The 19,877-nt window shown below is 37.3% G+C and overlaps 1 protein-coding gene across 3 annotated transcripts in view; it reads right to left on the bottom strand.

The window, feature by feature from the left end:
- Positions 1-19,877, bottom strand: part of HS2ST1 (heparan sulfate 2-O-sulfotransferase 1) — a 199,698-nt gene that overhangs the window by 156,773 nt on the left and 23,048 nt on the right. The window contains exon 1 of one of the 3 annotated variants that reach the window (XM_078332365.1): positions 1-19,877. This exon is cut by the window's left edge and continues 19,051 nt beyond it; it is cut by the window's right edge and continues 22,227 nt beyond it. The exons of the other annotated variants lie outside the window; for them this stretch is intronic. The gene's annotated coding sequence lies outside the window, so the exon portion shown is untranslated. 3 annotated transcript variants of the gene reach the window in all.

The following is a 19,877-nucleotide window of genomic DNA, read 5'->3' as shown; positions in this document are numbered from 1 at the left end:
CAGAGCCAAAAAAGTCAGATCACAGAAAGTTATTCAGGGTAGGCACCACAAAGAATCTAAAGAAGAAAAAAAGTACCTCTCACCATCAGTTCCTTCTGGGCAGGTTCATATTGCTGAAAATCAGATTTTCATGGGAGCAATACTGATATTTTTTCTACAGCAATAGTGGCCAAATGGAAGCATTTGTTTTAAGCTATCTTTCCAGCTAAAACGATCTAGGCCATGCTCTGTTTTAAAGAACTTTGAGGACTTAACCGATTCCTTTTCAGACATTGAATCGGACATAGAATTGTTCCTTCAGAAAAATCCTGTCTTTGCCTGCTGGCTCTCTATTAGTCTACTTTCCTCTGAATGTGAGACAATCTTGGAATCAAAAGGAAATCCTTTTTCAACCCGGAATTTTGGGAAAAGGAGTCAATATTATCACTTGCTTACTTATTCCTTAAAGCAATGGCTCCACCCCTAGTAAATAACCCAAAATAGCTGTTGCTCAAGTCTTTTCCTTACCTAATTCTTAACAAATATGTTCAAAGAAATTATACACATGTATGAATATATTCATTTCTGTATATATACACATATATATGTATGGAGAGAGCTATTTAGCTATTTTATTTACAGAATATGCAGAGCAACCATTTCTCCTTTTTCTTCTTTTTTTTTTTTTTTTGAGATGCAGTCTCACTGAATAACCCAGGATGGAGTACAGTGGCGTGATCACAGCTCACTGCAACCTCCATCCCTCCAGGACTCCAGTGATCCTCCCACCGTAGCCTCCTGAGTAGCTGGGACCACAGGTGTGTACCACTCAGGAGCAGCTAATTTTTTGTATTTTTGATAAAGAGGGTTTTGCCATCTTGTCTAGGCTGGTCCCAAACTCCTGGACTTAGTCAATCCACCCACCTCAACCTCCCAAAGTACTGGGACTACAGGTGTAAGCTACCATGCCTGGCCATTTTTTTAAAATTTCGGTTAGAAGGAAACCAAAAGAAACCAAAAAGTGTCCAATTGTTTACATACTCTAAGTTTTATTTTTGGATGGAGATTATTTATTTAGCTCCCCATCCTTCACTCCCATTAAAAACTGCTTCTCAGTGTCATGACCTGAGATTTCACTTGATATACTGTAAAACCCATCCCCAAACTTTTTGGCACCAGAGACAGGTTTTGTGGAAGACAATTTCTCCATGGCAGGTGGGTAGGAATGTTTTTGGAATAAAACTGTTCCACCTCGGATTAGATTTTCTTAAGGAACACCACCTAGATCCCTCCTTGCATGCAAGTTCACAATAGAGTTCCCGTTCCCATAAGAATCTAATGCTGCTCTCAGACGCTAAGGCTCACTGGCCGGTGCCTCACCTGCTGCCATGTGGCCCAGTCAGTGGCCCCAAGGTTGGGGATCCCTGCACTATGTCACTTAATATTTCCCTATATTGAAGCCTCATTTTAAAATTTTATTTCAGAAATAAGCACTAAGAAAAGTTTCATCCCCTCTAAGAAATTATTTTTGTCTTTAGACAAAGAAATGAAGAACGAAATTCATAGCTTAAATTTATCAAGCTGCACATTTAAGATTTATACATTTCACTTTACATAAATACAAAATTTCACCTCATGATCATGGCTCACTGTAGCCTTGACCTTCCAATTCAAGTGATTCTCCCATCTCAGCCTCCTGAGTAGCTGGGACTACAGGCATGAGCCACCACACCTGACTAATTTTTAAAACTTTTCGTAGAGATGATGTCTCATTATGTTGCATAGGCTGGTCTTGAATTCCTGGGCTCAAGTGGATTTCAGACTCTTGAGACGGCATATATTCTCTAACTGTTCCTATCATCTGGCCTTCCTATTCTGATATATATTTTGTCCTAATGATAAAACTCTATTCTTTCCTCACTGAATATATATTTCATCCTAATCCTATCTTTCCCCACTAAGATTTAGAAGGAACCTGAAAATGCCCTGCAACATAACATACATGAGAAGAAAGTGGAACAAAATAGACTGGGGCTTTCACTTAGCCAATTCTAACCAATGAATCATTAGCAACAATTTCTCAGAGGAAAGGAATTAGTAGCTCAAATAAAATTCACACTGGTTACTGATCCTATACAGGACACTTATAATTAGTTGAATAATGTATAATTAAACAATTTGGTAAGCCTATTACAATGTGTTAACATTGAGCATGGACAAGTTATTCTCAAATCAATGTCTTTTTATCTTAAAATCTCAATTCAAGAACCTACACCAAATATTATAGTGCATACAGTGCACACTGTAATATTTGGTGTAGGTTCTTCATTTTATTGTGCTTCACATCACTGCACTTCACAGATACTGCCTTTTAAATAAAAATAAATAAACAAATACAAACATTGAAGGTCTGTGGAAACCCTGCACAGAACAAGTTCGTCAGCACCATTTCTCCAACAGTACATGCCCACTTTGTGTCTCTGTGTTACATTTTGGTAATTCTCAAGGTATTTCAAACTTTTTCATTAACATATATCTGTTACGGTGATCTATGCTCAGTGATGTTTAATACTACTATTTCAATTGTTTTGGGGTGTCACAAACCATGCCCACATAAAACAGTGAACTTAATAAAAGTTGTGTATCTTCTGACTGCTCCGCAGACCATCCATTCCCCATTTTTCCCACTCTCCTTGGGCTGCCCTATTCCTTGGGATACAACAATATTGAAATTATGCCCAATAATAACCCCTGAAATTGCCTCTAAGTGCTCAAGTGAAAGGAAGAGTTCCACATTTCCATTCACTCCATTAAAAAAAAATTTTTTTTTTTTGAGACGAGTCTCAGTCTGTCGCCCAGGCTGGAGTGTAGTGGTGCAATCTTGACTCACTGCAACCTCTGCCTCCCAGGTTCAAGCGATTCTCTTGCCTCAGCCACCTGAGTAGCTGGATTACAGGTGCCCACCACCATGCCCAGCTAATTTCTGTATTTTTAGTAGAGATGGGATTTCACCATGTTGGCCAGGCTGGACACAAACTCCTGACCTCAAGTTATCTGTCTCCACATCACTCACTTTAAATCAAAGGCATGCTGAAAGCCAAGACAGACTGAAAGCTAGGCCTCTTGTGCCAAATAGTCAAGTTGAGAATGCAAAGGAAAAGTTCTTGAAGGAAATTAAAAGTGCCACTCCAGTGTACACGCCATAAGAAAATGAAACAGCCTTATTACTGAAATGGAGAAAGTTTAAGTGACCTGGATAGAAGATAAAACTTGCCGCACAACATTCCTTAAGTCAAAGCCTAACTCCAGAGCAAATGCTCAACTCTTCAATTCCATGAAGGCTGAGAGAAGTGAGGAAGCTGCAGAAGTAAAGTATGAAGCTAGTATAGGTTTAAAGAATGATGCCATCTTCATAATATAAAAGTGCAAGGTGAAGCAACAAGTGCAGATGCTGAAGCTGCAAGAAGTTATCTAGATCTAGCTAGGATGCTTGGTGAAGGTGGCTACAATAAACAACAGATTTTCCATATAGATGAAACAGGCTTGTATTGGAAGAAAATGGCATCTAGGACTTTCATAGCTATAGAGAAGTCAATATCTGGCTTCAAAGAACAACCTGACTCTTATCAGGAAGTTAAGACAGCTGGTGACTTTAAGTTGAAGCCAATGCTCATTTACCATACAAAAATTCCTAGGGCCCTTAAGAATTATGCTAAATTGGCCAGGTGTGGTGGCTCACCCTTGTAATCATAGCATTTTTGGAGGCGGAGACAGGTGGATCACTTGAGGTCAGGAGTTTGAGACCAGCCTGGCTAACATGGTGAAACTCGTCTCTACTAAAAATACAAAAATCAGCCGGTATGGTGGCACACACCTGCAATCCCAGCTACTTGGGAGGCTGAGGCAGGAAAACTGCTTGAACCTGAGAGGCAAAGGTTGCAGTGAGCCAAGACTGCGCCACTGCACTCCAGCCTGGGGAACAGAGCGAGACTCCATCTCAAAAACTAAAATAAAAATATAAATATGTCATCTGTTAAAATAATTATTTCAGGCCAGGCCTGGTGGCTCATGCCTGTAATCCCAGCACTTTGGAGGGTGAGGCTGAGGCGGTGGATCACCTGAGGTCAGGATTTTGAGACCAGCCTGGTTAATATGGTAAAACCCTGACTACTAAAAATACAAAAATTAGCTAGGTGTGGTGGCACGCACCTGTAATCCCAGCTGCTTGGGAGGCTGAGGTGGGAGAATCACTTGAACCTGGGAGGCAGAGGCTGAAGTGAGCCAAAACCGTGCCACTGCACTACAGACTGGGTGAGAGTGAGACTCATCTCAAAAAAAAAAAAAAAAAAGAATTATACTAAATCAACTCTGCCTGTGATGTATAAATGGAACACAAAGACTACCTCACAGCACATCTGTTTACAACCCGGTTTACTGACTATTTTAAGTCCACTGTTGAGACCTATTCCTCAGGAAAAAAAGATTCCTTTCAAAATGTTACTGCTCATTGACAATGCACCTAGTCACTTGTGATTATCTAGTTAGTTTCCCTAAATAATCACAAGTGACTAGGTGCACTGTCAATGATGAAGAATAGAATGAGATTAAAGTTTTCATGCCTGCTAACATAACATCTATTCTGCAACCCGTGGAACAAGGAGTAATTCTGACTTTCAAGTTTTATTATTTGGCTGGACATCCTGGCTCATGCCTGTAATCTCAGAACTTTGGGAGGCCAAGGCAGGTGGATCATTTGAGACCAGGAGTTCAAGATCAGCCTGGCCAACACAGTGAAACCCCATCTCTACTAAAAATATAAAAATTTTCTGGGCATGATGGTGCACACCTGTAATCCCAGCTACTCAGGAGGCTGAGGGAGGAGAATCAATTGAGCCCAGAAAGCAGAGGTGAGCCAAGACCGCACTACTGCACTCCAGCCTGGGCAACAGAGCAAGACTGTCTCAATTTCATTACAAAACTTGAACGAATGAGGAGCTGCTTCTTAGGGATGAGCAAAGAAAGTGGTTTCTTGAGATGAAATCTTCTCCTGGTGAAGATGCTGTCAACATTGTTGAAATGACAACAAAGGGCATGGAATATCCCACAAACTTAGTTGATAAAGCAGCATCAGGGTTTGAGATTGACTCCAATTTTGAAAGAAGTTCTACTGTGGGTAAAATCAAACAGCATTGTTTGTTACAGAGAAATTTAAACCTCATTGTTGTTTTATTTTAAGAAATTGCCAGTCACTCCCACCTCTACCCTCCACTCTGATTAGTCAGCAGCCATTAAATTTAATACAACATCCTATTATGGGCAAAAAATTTACAACTCACTGAAAGCTCAGATGATTGTTAGCATTTTTTTTTAGCAATAAGGTACATTTTAACTTAGGTATGTGCATTTTTTAATACATAATGCTGCTGTACACTTAATAGACTATAGCATAGTGCAAACATAAGTTTTATATGCACTAAGAAGTCAAAATATTCATGTGAATTCCTTTACTGCATTATTTGCTTTATTTCGATGCTCTGGAATTGAACCCAAAATATCTCTGAAATATGCCTGTATTTGTAACAAATATCTGAATCCAGGTGGTCACCAGAATGTTAAGAAGGCAGAAACAGGCAGTCTCCAATTGAGTCTACCTGTAGTTGTTTAGCTTTAAAACAGAGTACGTACAGGGGGGATGAGGGAGAGTGCTGCTAGAGAACTTATATGTAAATGTTTTTCAAATGCATTTCCAGTTTGCCATAAAAGGAAAGAATAAATATGAAGTATGTACATCTAATAAATTCTGGCTGAATTTATTATGTTGCTTCCTTGCTAAATGCCTGTTGTCCTACTACTTGGTTAATCCAACTGACACTCTATCAGAAGTTCAGCTCTATACCAAATTCTCTGGAAAGGACTGTAGAAACTTGACAGATCATTGTATTGCAATCATTTAGCAGGAAAGAGGGAGGGGCTTTTCCTGAAACTGCCTGCTAAGCAAACAGAATAAAGAGGTAATTTCTTTTACTGACTTTACATTGAAAACTTCAAACCTACTAAAAGGCTGCAAAAAAGTACAATGAAGTACGTTATTCATTCTTCATCTAAATTATTCAGTCTCGATGGGGGCAAATATTGCCCCCAAAGGTACATGATTAGTTCTTGGGTGAAGGAGAGGCAGCGGTGAAAATACCTTAAATATTAGAAAAAGACTGAAAAAACTTGGACTGACCAATTGTTGACATTTTGCTAATTTGCTTTCTCTGTTTACACTTACTTGCACAGACACAATTTTTTTTTAACAATTTGAATGCTACTTGCAGCATGACATTTCACTCCTAAATATGTCAACATGTGCCCCCATTAACAAGAGCATTTCCCTATATAATCACAAAAAATTATCACTCAGAAAATGTAATAGTCATATTACATCATCCATATCCATTCTAAAATTTCTCCAATCATCCTAATAATATCCTTTAGATGTGTTTTGTCCCCTTGTTCAAGACCCAATGCAGGATACATCACACAATACAGTTAATTTCCATGCCTCACCTTTAACTTTTCTATCAATCATCTATCATCTATCTATCTAGTCTTTCATGATACCAACTACTAACATTTTTGAATGGTCCAAAACATGAAGATTTCCTATTTAGAACTGTCTTACTATTTCTTCAATAAGTTTTGGCAAAAAAATAAAAATAATAATAAAATGGCATTAAGTACCACACAGGTGAAGTTGTATTCTTCTCAGTGCACCACATCAAAGAATATACAATGTCAGTTTGTCTCATAATGTTAAGTTTGATCATTAAGTTAAACTGGCCAGATTTCTCCAAATCCTATCCCAAGACTCTTTCAGCATCTTATCTTAATCAAATGTTTCTACAGTGCTTTTTCTATTTGTGTATGTTTTATAATTCCTTCTACATTTATTAGTTGTTTAAAACAAAGAACAAATGACCAGTTTCACCGGTTTCAACAAATGCCCTGTGTTCTGAAGGCCATGGGAGGTTAAATGAAGTAGATTCTGCATCTCCTGAAAAGCACAACTGCATCTCACTATCTTTTTACATGGTACTCTATTTTAAATGTTATGATAAAAGGAGTCTAACAATTGGGGATAAAACTAAAAAACATTAGCTTAGAACAATAGTGTCCAACAAAAGTTTCCACAGAGATGAAAATATTCTGCATCATCAACAGGGACCACTAGCCACACGTGGCTATTTGAGAACTTGAAATGTGGTTAGTAGAACCAAAGAACAGAATGTTTAATTTACTTTATGTTCAAACAACCGCATACGGAAAGTAGCTACTGAATTGAACAGTGCAAGCTTAGAGAATCTTTTTTTTTTCTTTTGTTTTCTGAGACAAAAGTCTCGCTCTGTCACCCAGGATGGAGTGCAGTGGCTCAATCTCGGCACACAGCAACCTTTGCCTCCCGGACTCAAGCAATTCTCCTGCCTCAGCCTCCCGAGTAGCTGGGACTACAGGTACATGCCACCAGGCCCAGCTAATTTTATTGTATTTCTGTAGAGACATCCATGCAAAAATTGATAAAAAATTTAAAGTGAAGATTCTCAGCTGAGTATGGTGGCTAACGCCTGTAATCACACTTTGGGAGGCCGAGGCAGGCGGATCACTTGAAGTCTGGAGTTTGATACCAGCCTGGCCAACATGGCAAAACCCTGTCTCTACTAAAAATACAAAAATTAGCCAGGCGTGGCGGCATCACCTGTAACCCATCTGTTTGGGAGGCTGAGGTGAGAGAATCACTGAACCCAGAGGCAGAGGTTATAGTGAGCTGAGATCATGACACTGCACTCCAACATGGGCAACAGAGCAAGACTCCCTCTCAAGAAAAACAAATAAAATAAAAAATTTTAATCATTTTTTAAGGAAAATTTTCTACCTAAATCCAAATACATGTAACAGAAACTTAATCAGCTTTTTAAAATAATAATATGGTAAAAGTAGCAACTATCACTTTGAGAACTTTCTGTAGGCCATATAACAGGTACTTTATGTAGACTCTCATTTAAGCCTTGCTATGACTCTCTAAACAAACCTTTTTGAAAAATTTTTTATAATGAAATTACTCATGTAATCAATTATAGCAGAGTTCTCTTGAACAAGGTATATTTAGAAAAACAAGGGCCACCTAAAATGTTAACGTAATCTACATTTTTGTCCTAAAAATTTTAATAACAGTAAAACCTAAGTTAGAGAAAGTCAATAGCTAATGGAAACTTCTAATTGTTAGACTATTTTTGAATGTAGCAACACATTTACTATTCTAATTAAAAATAAATGGCACATTAATTTCTAACGTCACTGGACAGTTTAAGAATATAGACCATATTGTGACTAGAGGAAGTGATAAATTTTTCAGGCGAAAAACCAAACCACAATTCTAGCCATAAAGCAAATATAGAGGTCTGATTAAATAGATCTACTTTGAAAATGTCATTACTGAGGCTGAGGCGGGTGAATCACGAGGTCAAGAGATCGACACCATCCTGGTCAACATGGTGAAACCCCGTCTCTACTAAAAATACAAAAAATTAGCTGGGCATGGTGGTACATGCCTGTAATCCCAGCTACTCAGGAGGTTGAGGCAGGAGAATTGCCTGAACCCAGGAGGTGGAGGTCGCCATGTGAGCCGAGATCGCACCATTGCACTCCAGCCTGGGTAACAAGAGCAAAACTCCGTCTCAAAAAAAAAAAAAAAAAGAATGAACGCTATATGCTTTAAACAGCAAACTTGGCAGGCACAGTGGTATACAGGTGTGTAGTCCCAGCTAGACTCAGGAGCTGAAGTGGAAGGTTTGCTTGAGCCCAGAAATTCCAGGCTGCAGTACACTATGATCATGCCCATGAATAGCTACTGCACTCCTGCTTGAGCAACATAGCAAGACCTGGTCTCTATACAAATAAATGTAACTAATGAAAAAAGCCCCAGCAAACTCATATGCAGTCTTCTCAAAAAAAGATACTTCTTATACTGTAGCATTCTATCCCTAAAAGATATATAGTAAGATTTTTCTCCCTCTGCACCCCCCAAAAAATACATTTTTTGTTTGTTTGTTTCTAGAGATTTGGGAAGTCTTCATGGAAGGCTTCATATATGGTAAGCACAACCATAGATCCATGAAATCTGAACTTCACTCCCTGACAGGGTATACTTTGCAAAAACCTCAATAGTTTAAATTTGGAAGTTCAGTTTTAAAAATAGGTTAATATCAGTATCATGAAGTACTCACAACCTACATTCTTCTGCCTTCTGAATGTTCATATATATTCCTCTTCTTCTTGGGATGTGCTTTTCTACCTATCCCATCTTCTCCAAACCCTTTGCACATGCTATTTGCTCTCCCAGGAACATCCTTCTAACATTTAGCTTACCTTGTGCCTCCTTCCCTCAAATGGCACAGGTTTGGTGAGAGGATTAAAGAAATACAAACACACCCAGCATATAATAACTCTAAATAAATGAATGCACAATGTTTCTTATCTATACACCTGGCTAACATACACTATCTGGCCCATGATAGGCACAATGTTAAGTATTTGCTGAAATTAAAACATGGAAGATACATGTTTTGACTTAAAAAAAAGCTTGGGAAAAATGAACAGAGTATGCCCATTTGGCATAAAGGAATTTAAATATTTAAAAGGAAATTCAATTAACCAGAACACCCTTCCTCAAAACTAAAGCAAGTTAACTTTCATATTACTATACTAAACAAGGCCATATTGCATATTACTTAATATGCAAACAACAGATGTTTTCCCGGAATTAAAAACAAAGTGCACAGAGGTCACATTCCTGACACACTAAGACTTTCTGAATGTATTTCATTGACATTGAGAATAAATAATGACCTCATTGGTCTAATATAATATGATGACTATTTTTGGAGACAATTATCCATTGGTCTCTCACATTTCTGCATGGCCTGCAAGTTGGGAACATGCTCTTTGCTCCAGACTATCTTTTCAAGGGTGGTCCTTTAACAAAAACTTTGGAAGATAGAGAGTATGTCTCCCTCTGGAGCAAAAATGTGGGCTCCCTCAACTTAAGGTTCCTGTCCAATAATGCATCCCATGCATGTGTAGGTGTCATCCAGCCCACTTCATGTCACTCTATGGTAGCTGGAGCTCAGGAAACTGGTGCAAAAAAATGCTGATACTCATGTCTTCTTACCTTCAGTTAACCAAGAAACTGTGGTAAGCTTATTTATTAGCTTGCAATAAAATCTCAGACCCTTCACAATTCTTGACAAGGAGAATTTGTACATCCACAAAAATAATAATATGAAAAAATAAGAGGCCTCACAAGTTTAAGTCTTTTACCAACAGTTTTTCAGAACATATGTGGTAACTGAATCAAATGTCTTTTGTTAGTGAACAGGGGAAAGGATAGCTTTACGGTACACATCTGCAATATTATGTGCATTGATTAGGTTATTAAACTATGTATTTTCTAGACACAAGAATATTTTGCATATTTTTCTTCCCAGAGGGGCCTGTGCTTATTGATTAAAGATGTTCTTAATATGACAGTCTCTTCAGCCAAGTGGATTTCAAAGAGGGGTCAGTATATATATTTTATAAAAAGAATTCCAAGAGATTCTGTTACGTGACCACCTATATCTCAACCAGCTAAGACCATTACGTAGGCAAGCCAGTGTCATAACCAGTAACAGAATCATGTACTGTTATGGTGGTGATCTACATATACTCTGTCATAAACACTGGAAGTAGTGCAATTTGGTAAAAAGAGTTCTAATCCTAGTACTAACAGCATTAATTGAATAAGTAATTGGAGCCACATTCGTCTAATTCAAAAGTGTCTCATTTGCCTTATCTGTACAGCAAGAAGACTTCACTGGACAATCACTAAGATCCTTTCAACTCTAAAATTCTTAAGTCACATGCTACTAGTTACTAAAATTGTTGCAGTTCAATGGAAAACATTATGAGACTATCAAACTAAACAATAATAACAAAAACATATCAGTCTGGCATTCATCTAAGACATAAACAATGCTACATTTGGATTAAAAAATTTTTTTAACACATAAAAGCCAACTTCTAAATTTAAGGTGCTAAAATAGACAACCATATTATTAGTAAACACCAATGTTTCTTTGGCCCAGACCTAAACTGTCAAATACTTAAGACTTCGAGTGACAAAGACCTCTTCAAACATAAAGCTTTCAGCATTTGTTCCAGAGACTTAATTTTGTGTTAAAGAACCTCAGATATCAAGAAGTTGTTTTATTTTTATTTTTTATTATTATTTTTTTTTTTTTGAGATGGAGTTTCGCTTGTTACCCAGGCTGGAGTGCAATGGCGCAATCTTGGCTCACCGCAACCTCCGCCTCCTGGGTTCAGGCAATTCTCCTGCCTCAGCCTCCTGAGTAGCTGGGATTACAGGCATGCGCCACCATGCCCAGGTAATTTTTTGTATTTTTAGTAGAGATGGGGTTTCACCATATTGACCAGGATGGGCTCGATCCCTTGACCTTGTGATCCCCCTGCCTCGGCCTCCCAAAGTGCTGGGATTATAGGCATGGGCCACCACACCTGGCCAAGAAATTATTTTTGTTATCCAAAATAAATGTGCAGTCTTTTTCAGGCCATCAGTTCATATTTATATTAGTATCGGATTCATATTTGAAGTTCTTCTGATGCCTGTCACATTCATAATCATGGTTCTTCCCTGTTAAACTAATCACCTGGTCTATAAGTACAAGTTCAAGATTGTTGTAAATTTCTTCTTGTATAGAATCTAGAGGTCACTGCAAAGCAATTAATCACATAAAGACACTAATGATGGCAGCATATTTTAAAAGAGTTGTGGAATCAAATCTCATCTATTAGCTTTGTGACTCTTATAACCTATTTAGTCTCCCTAAATCCCAATTTCTTCAGAGAATAATATCAGCCACACAAAACTGTTTTGACATAATTAGATTTTTTCATATAGAGGCTAACAGGGTTGGATATGCAGTAAGCATTCAATAAATGATAGACATTACTAAATGACCTGAAACTAATTTAAACAATCTTTTCTCCATCTTCCCAATGATATCCCCTACTATATCCCAACAATATTCTATATTTCTGCCATATCCCATTTGCTACATTGAGCATTCTATTTTCACACCTTAGATCATGCCGTCTTCTCTGCCTGAATTTTCCTCATCAAATTCCTAACCATTCTTAAAATCCTTAATAAAATCCCATGTTCCTTCAAGAGAACTTCAAATACCTGCTTTTTTCAAAGTCAGTCTGACCCCTGGTGCCTGCTGGTGTGATCAAAGGGAAACATACTAACCCCCAAGAAAATTTAGAGGGATTTAAGAGATAATACACACTGGCTTCATAAAAGGTAGAATATAGCAGGGTGGAAATTAGAAATAGGCCAAAGAAATGAATCTTACATTTGAAGCTAAACGTACAATGAAAAGTGTGGTAAAAACAGCGGAGTATCTAGTATACACAGGAGTTGCTTCATGATAATTTGAGTTAATTGAGTTAAGAACATAAGCAAAAGGCCTAGAAAATTAAAAATATTATTTTCATGGTTCTATGCATATTTAGAAACTGGGATAGTTATAGTAGAAAAAAAGGCTTACTACAGCATTTTCTTCAAGCAAATATCCTTTTTACCATTAAGAATAAAATTTCCGGCAGGGTGTGGTAGCTCACACCTGTAATCCTAGCACTTTAGGAGACCAAGGCCAGCAGATTGTCTGAGCTCAGTAATTCGCAACCAGCCTGGGCAACACAGTGAAACCCCACCTCTACTAAAATTACAAAAACAAAAAAACAGGAAGACAGCATTTAGAAAAACAAGTCAATTTTGGCAGGGCACAGTGGCTCACAGAGAGTAATACAGATATTATTCTCTGTAATCCCAGCACTATGAGAGGCCAAGGTGGTGAATCACTTCAGGTCAGGAATTCAAGACCAGCCTGGCCAACATGGTGAAGTCCTGTCTCTACTAAAAATACAAAGATGAGCCGGGCATGGTGTGCACACCTATTATACCAGCTACTCAGGAGGCTGAGGCATGAGAATTGCTGGAACCCAGGAAAGAGAGGTTGCAGTAAGTCAAGATCATGCCACTGAACTCCAGCCTGGGCAACAGAGTGAGACTCTGTCTCAAAAAGAAAAGAAAAACATGTCAATTTTTTAAAATCACTAGGCTAAAAAAAATTTGTTAATCTGGCATTTAACATTTTCTAAGTTATCTACTCAAATTTATCACCCACTCTACATCAGAAGTTATATCCTCAAAAGTTCCTGTCTTCTAAACTTTATGGTTCCTATCAATTCTTCTGTACGTCTGCCATTATCAAATATTTTTTTTCTTAATTTTATGGTATTTGCATAAGACCAACCTACACATTATTATCTCTTACTGTTTATCGACCCCCACCCGCCACAAAGGAAATAAGTAACAAACATTAATGCTTCAAGTTGACTTTTAAAAGAATTCTCTTTTTTTTGAGACAGAGTTTTACCCTTGTGACCCAGGCTGGAGTGCAATGGTGAAGTCTTGGCTTGCTGCAACCTCCACCTCCAGGATTCAAGCAATTCTCCTGCGTCAGCCTCCCAAGCAACTGAGATAACAGGCACCCGCCACCATGCCCAGCTAATTTTTGTATTTTTAGTAGAGGCAGGGTTTCACCATGTGGGCTAGTCTGGTCTCAAATTCCTGATCTCAGGTGATCTGCCTGCCTTGGCCTCCCAAAGTGCTGGGACTAGCACTGGCTAGTGATAGTCACAGCCAGAATTTTTTTTTTTTTTTTTTTTTGAGATAGGGTCTAGTTTTGCCCAGGCTGGAGTACAGTAGTGTAATCACTGTTCACTGTACTTTCAACCTCCCAGGGCTCAGATCTTCCCACTTCAGCTTTGCAAGTAGCTGGAAACATAGGTAACTGTCACAACACCTGGCTAATTTTTGTACTTCTTGTAGAGACAAGGTTTTGCCATGTTCCCCAGGCCGGTCTCAAACTTCTAGTCTCAAGTGATCCATCAGCTCCAGCCCTAGCCTCAGCCTCCTAAGTGCTGGGATTAAAAGTGTGAGGCAGCTGGGTGCAGTGGCTCATACCTGTAATCCCAGCACTTTGGAAGGCCGAGGTGGGCAGATCACCTGAGGTCAGGAGTTTAAGACCAGCCTGGCCAACATGGAGAAACCCCGTCTCTACTAAAAATACAAAATTAGCTAAGCGTGGTGGTACATGTCTGTAATCCCAGCTACTCGGGAGGCTGAGGCAGGAGAATCGCTTGAACCCAGGAGGTGATGTTGCAGTGAGCCATTTCACTCCAGCCTGGGCAACAAGAGTAAAACTCTTGTCTTAAAAAAAAAAAAAAACTGCATGAGGCACTGCATCCCGCCTAAAAAGAATTTTAATTCAAAATTTCTATCTATTTTGGAATTAAGTTTGCTCAATGCCAGTAGCTGAAGGGTCCTAGTTGCCTAGATGCTGGTTAGGATATTACAATAAATTTCTTGTCACTTCAATTAGAATCCAATATATTTTCTCCATAAAGCTCAGTATCAGACATTTAAACAATAATAATAAATACCCAATGATGTATTTGTTATACTAAGACTTTACACTTAGTATAAAATTCTAAATGTCTTACTCTTAATTTTTAGGATGATTTTATATTTAGGAGATCCAATCTAAAATCAGTACTTTTAAAAAAAAGTTATTAACATTCTTTTGACAAGTCTTTAAATTTTACATTTCAACATTTAATTTTAGATCTTAAAGGACATAATATTTTAAAGCTGAAAGAAACCAGTAATATATCATGTTTGTTATGAAACATAAGGCTTAAAGCAAGCCCTAAGAAAACAGATCCAGAAAGTCTGGTAAGTGACTGGATATAAAGGGGAAAAAAATCAAGGATGACATGTGGTTTTCAAGCTTAACAGATACAAAAATATAAAGGAATCATTGACTAGAGTTCAGACACAAAGTCAATTTGGGGGAAGAGTTGAGGTTGAGGTGGTGGTGGTGGTGGTGATGGTAGTGTTTTAAATAAACTGGGAATAAAACTAATTTTACCTTATCAATGAAGAAAAGCTTATTTCTTCTTAGAGATATTAGAGTAGGGGCAAGGAGTTATTCATTGCCTCAACTTAAAATAGGAAATCTCTGTCTCTGCCCCAACGCTTGGATCCTTTTTCATTTGCCAAAAATAGCTGATCAGTGCTCTAGAAAAAGTACCCCAAAAAGAGTTGATTTTCTCAGAAATAATACAAGATATTTTCATTATTTCTGAAATAATTTTAGATTTAGAACTCCAAAACTGTTTATGTTCTCTGTTCTACTCTCTAAAAAACTTTTATACTCTTGTTCCATCCTCTTCAGCATTCCTTTGGCACTTTTAATCTAAACCAAATAGAACAAAGATTATCTGAGATAGCCTATTTTAACTGCATTGTAAACGAACATCTAAATGAATTCTATTCATTACCTAAAATTTAAAGAGACTAATCTCTAATTTGACAATTTACTAAAGATTAAAGAGTTGGCTGGTTTGAGTGATGCTGGCAGTAGTTAAGTGTGCCTGCCAACAATCTAGTTCTATAAACACTGAATTCTGTTCATCCAATGGTTCCTTGTCTACAAGCCATAATCACATTACAACACACATTAGTAGACTTTAACAAAGTAGAATTAATCCTTTGTGTCTCCTTATAGCCTAGGTTTGCAAGCATTTTCAATTTTTTTAACAGGAAAGTCTTTAAACAATTAGTACTCAATAGTCAAACACAGAAGGATGAAAACAATCCAGATGCAGAACTGGTTTTATCAACTATTTATAACCTCTAAGTACAGTATTAAGCTTCTGCTCATAAACATTTCCCTCCCAAATTTCACTCATTTTGAATTATTACTTAAAAGATTGACTTGGTTTCTGAAAACGTTTCTGAGAAAGATAAATTCAGCCTGGCAATTACCTGTGAGCAGAAGGGAGAAAAATAGGTTCAGTGGCAAGTACCAGGGGCTTTGATATAGCTGTAATTTTTTTTCTAAATGTAGAAATATACTTATATTTAATAAAGCCAAGTGGTAGGTACAGAGGCTTATGGTTAAATAATCAGGGAGAAAATGGTATAAATGCTTTGTCTCTCAACCTGCCAGCCCCTCCCCAAGAATAAAAACTCCAAGGCTAAGAAAAGATTTTGGTCAAGTAGAAGAAAAAGTAGAGGAATATTATACAATTTACAGGAAGACAAATCCAGATACTTCAGAGAAGAATGGAAGGGAAGTGTCACAGCATTAGGGACAGAGTAGGAGGGTCTCCAGAAAACAGGCAAGGACCAAATACAAGCCAATGACATAATTTTGCCAAGAATTGGCCTTGATCAGTAATTATTCATGAAGATGCTTCTAAAATTATCCTTAATATCATTTTTTCCAAGTTCTACAGCATACTACAGATGTTTGGGCCACACGTCATTTAAACGGTTCATGAGCAGCTTTTCTACTTAATGTGTTTTCTATTTTTAAGACCAGGTCTTTTTCTGTCACCCATGATGGAGTGCAGTGGCACCATCTTGGCTCACTACGCTTCCTGGGCTCAACTTATCCTCCCATCTCAGCTCCCCAAGTAGCTGGGACCAGAAGCACATGCCACCACACCTTGTAAATTTTTGTATATTTTGTAGAGATGGGGTCTTGCTATGCTGCCCAGGCTGGTCTTAAACTCCTGGCCTGAGCAACCCTACTGCCTTGGCCTCTCAAAGGGCTAGCTAGGATTACAGGTGCAAGCCACAGTGCTCAGTCCCCAGTATGTTTTCAATAGTCATTATTTCCAAAATCATATGAGAATTTTGGTTTAATTAATTTTTCCATATCCAAATATGCTGAAATAAGAAGATAGCCATCAGCCTCTCTCCAAGTGACATAAATTATTCTGAGTAAAACATTAAATATCAGCTTAAACCTAACTGGACTTCCTATCATAGCCTAATGAATACAACAATAATATATGTGAAATTACCTAAAGAAACTCTTAATCATGCAGCTTTAGTAAATATTAACTATTCAATTCAACCAAATACTGAAATAAATCTACATTAATAACATTTGTACATGCAACTTTAAACATCTGTTTCAGGTTTTTGTTTTTCTTTTTTGATAGAGGCTAGAGTGCTTCTATTCAGGCTAGAGTGCAGTGGCAAGACCACAGCTCACTGCAGACTCTTACCTCCTGGAATTAAATAATCCTCTCACCTCAGTCTCCTGAGTAGCTGGGTTTACAGGCACATGCCACCGTGCCAGACTAATTTTTTTATTTTTTGTAGAAACAGGGAAATCTCACTTTATTGCCCAGGCTGGTCTTGAACTTCACAATCCTCCCACCTTGGCCTCCCAAAATGCTGACATTATAGGCATGAGCCACTGTACCCAGCCTATTTCAGTTTTGAGAGTGAGAGAAAAAAGCTAGAAGGCACACTGTAGATTTACAAAAGCAGCTTACAAAAAAATATTGCTAACAGTAAATACTTTAACTGGAGCCTTATCCATCCCCTTGAAATATATATTATTAAGCTAACTAAGAAAACATTATTTCTCTACCTGCTTTGTTACTTTAGGCAGTTAACTGCTGAACTTTTTGGTCTTTTGGCCAAATGTGGTAAACACCTCTCAAAATATGTGTAGTATTATTAACACTGCTCATTTTAACATGGCCATGGTAAACTTAAGAATATAATTTTAAACATTCATGATATATTAGTCTTATGACTATATGACAAGAATTTTTAGCAGCTAATTTTAAAAAGTGTTATTGTGCATGAGTCTCTATAATATAGAAGCTCTTAGCCTTAAGTGCATATAGGAACTAAGGCACAGGACACATCTCAAAGCAATCAATCAATCAATCAATCAATCTTTTGTGGGTAGGACCCATGCATCATCATTTTTTAAATCTTCCAACATGATTCCAACATGTAGCCAAGACTGAAAACCACTACTCTAAAATCCTAAGAGTATAAACTTGATTCAGTATTCCACAAGGTGAAAACATAAGTACATCCACGATATGAAGTGAAAAAAAAAAAAAAAGTAGTATCTGCTTTTTTTGTGGGACAACATACAGTAATTTTTGGCTAAGTAATTCTGACACATTTTAGCTCAAATTAATTTTCCCACCACAAAAACAAATTCACAGCAAACTGAATAAGACAACAGAAATAAGCCAAAAGGACTGTGGAGGAATGAAAATACCTTTTTACAACTGATTATTGTACATAGCCTCAACTAAGCTTTACTCTGAAATAAGTGTGATATGAAACATTTGTTTTTTCTCAGGACTTACATTTAACTCCTGTCCTTAAATAAAATAAAAGTCCAAACAATAATAATGAAAATGGTTCATCACTATAAATGAGAAAAAAAACAAGACTGAAAGTAAACCTCCGTAAGTCCTTCTACACATTTACATGGCAAGAAATTTAAATTGAATTCATTTGCGTAACCACTTCACAACTGTATTTTTAATAAAACAACACTTGAGCCTTACATATGTTCAAGTAGTAATTAGTATTCAGAATGAAAGACCACAGAGAAAACCAAATCTAGTCTATCCCTTAAAGTTTCTTCTGTCAGTTAAATTATTTATTTTTCCAACTTTTACTTTGCTGTAATAGCAGTTTGAATTTATACTGTTCCAACATTTCCTAGACTCTCTAAGAATCAATTAATCCATCGAACACCACCACTAGTTGGATACTGGATACTAATCAGTTACCCACATTATTACTTGAAACTCCTTATTTTCCGAGACTGTGTGAAAAACTTTATCATAAGCAGTTACTTAACTGTGCCAAGGTAAATGACACAACAGAGGGAATCTCAGAATACCTGCCAATATTCACTGACTTACTCATTTTTCTTTTTACTCATCCACCCCATCCCAGCCAAAAAAGAGAAGTTATAACATCTGAACATCTATCCCACTGTTTTCTGTAACTGGGTTATCACAAAAGCTATGTAGAGAGTCCTTGCCTCCTGGAAAAAGAAAAGGGGAGGGGGGACTCTCAAAAGAGAGCAAGAATTCAAAACTCAACTGGGAGAAGAATGAAAAAGCTGAAAAAAAAATGGGCAGGAGAAATTATTCACAGCACCTTAATTGAAAATATTGGCATTTTAAGTATTGGGAAAGAAGATCCTCGTTAACAACTTAAGCAACAGTACTTTAATCAAGTCTAGAAAATTCCCCCATTCCCATATAGAAAAGACTGTACACTTTACTTTCAAAACTTCAAGCTTGTTCACCTCAGCAAGAAAATAAGTTCACCCAATTTCTCAATAATTTAGAACAGAACTTCTGGGGGAAAAAAAGATGTCTATAAATACAGTCAATCTCCAAACACAAAACAGAAAACCACATTCAACCAATAAATCTTTCCTTAAATAAAAAGAAATCAACATATAACCTTACTGTTTCTTTCAAGAGGATTTCAGAATATCAGTGTTACAGTAACAGATCAGTGCTAGGTATGCACGCTAAACACATGCTCTAGTTAAATATCGAATTATGACTACTCTGAATACACACGTAATAGAGATCAATTACAAAAATACAATGTATTTTTAAAAATTTTACTATAGAGTTAAGACCTATAAGCACAAATGCAATTTTTACAGATTTTACCTCACCTAAATTACTGAAATAAGAGTCGGACAGGCAGAAGAGAAGGTACCAATGAACACTAATGCAGTAGATAAAGGTACCTAAAGAAACCAATATAGTTTCCAAAAAAAAAAAAACCTGATTAGCTCAGATTTGAAGGGATTATATATATAAAAGATAGAAGGAAAGGCAATCTGATAAGAAATAATATTTTAAGA

The sequence above is a fragment of the Callithrix jacchus genome, chromosome 7, assembly GCF_049354715.1.
Source record: "Callithrix jacchus isolate 240 chromosome 7, calJac240_pri, whole genome shotgun sequence".
Classification (NCBI taxonomy): domain Eukaryota; kingdom Metazoa; phylum Chordata; class Mammalia; order Primates; family Cebidae; genus Callithrix; species Callithrix jacchus.
The sequence above is the reverse complement of the archived record's forward strand: the minus strand, read 5'-3'. Positions and strand labels throughout refer to the sequence as shown.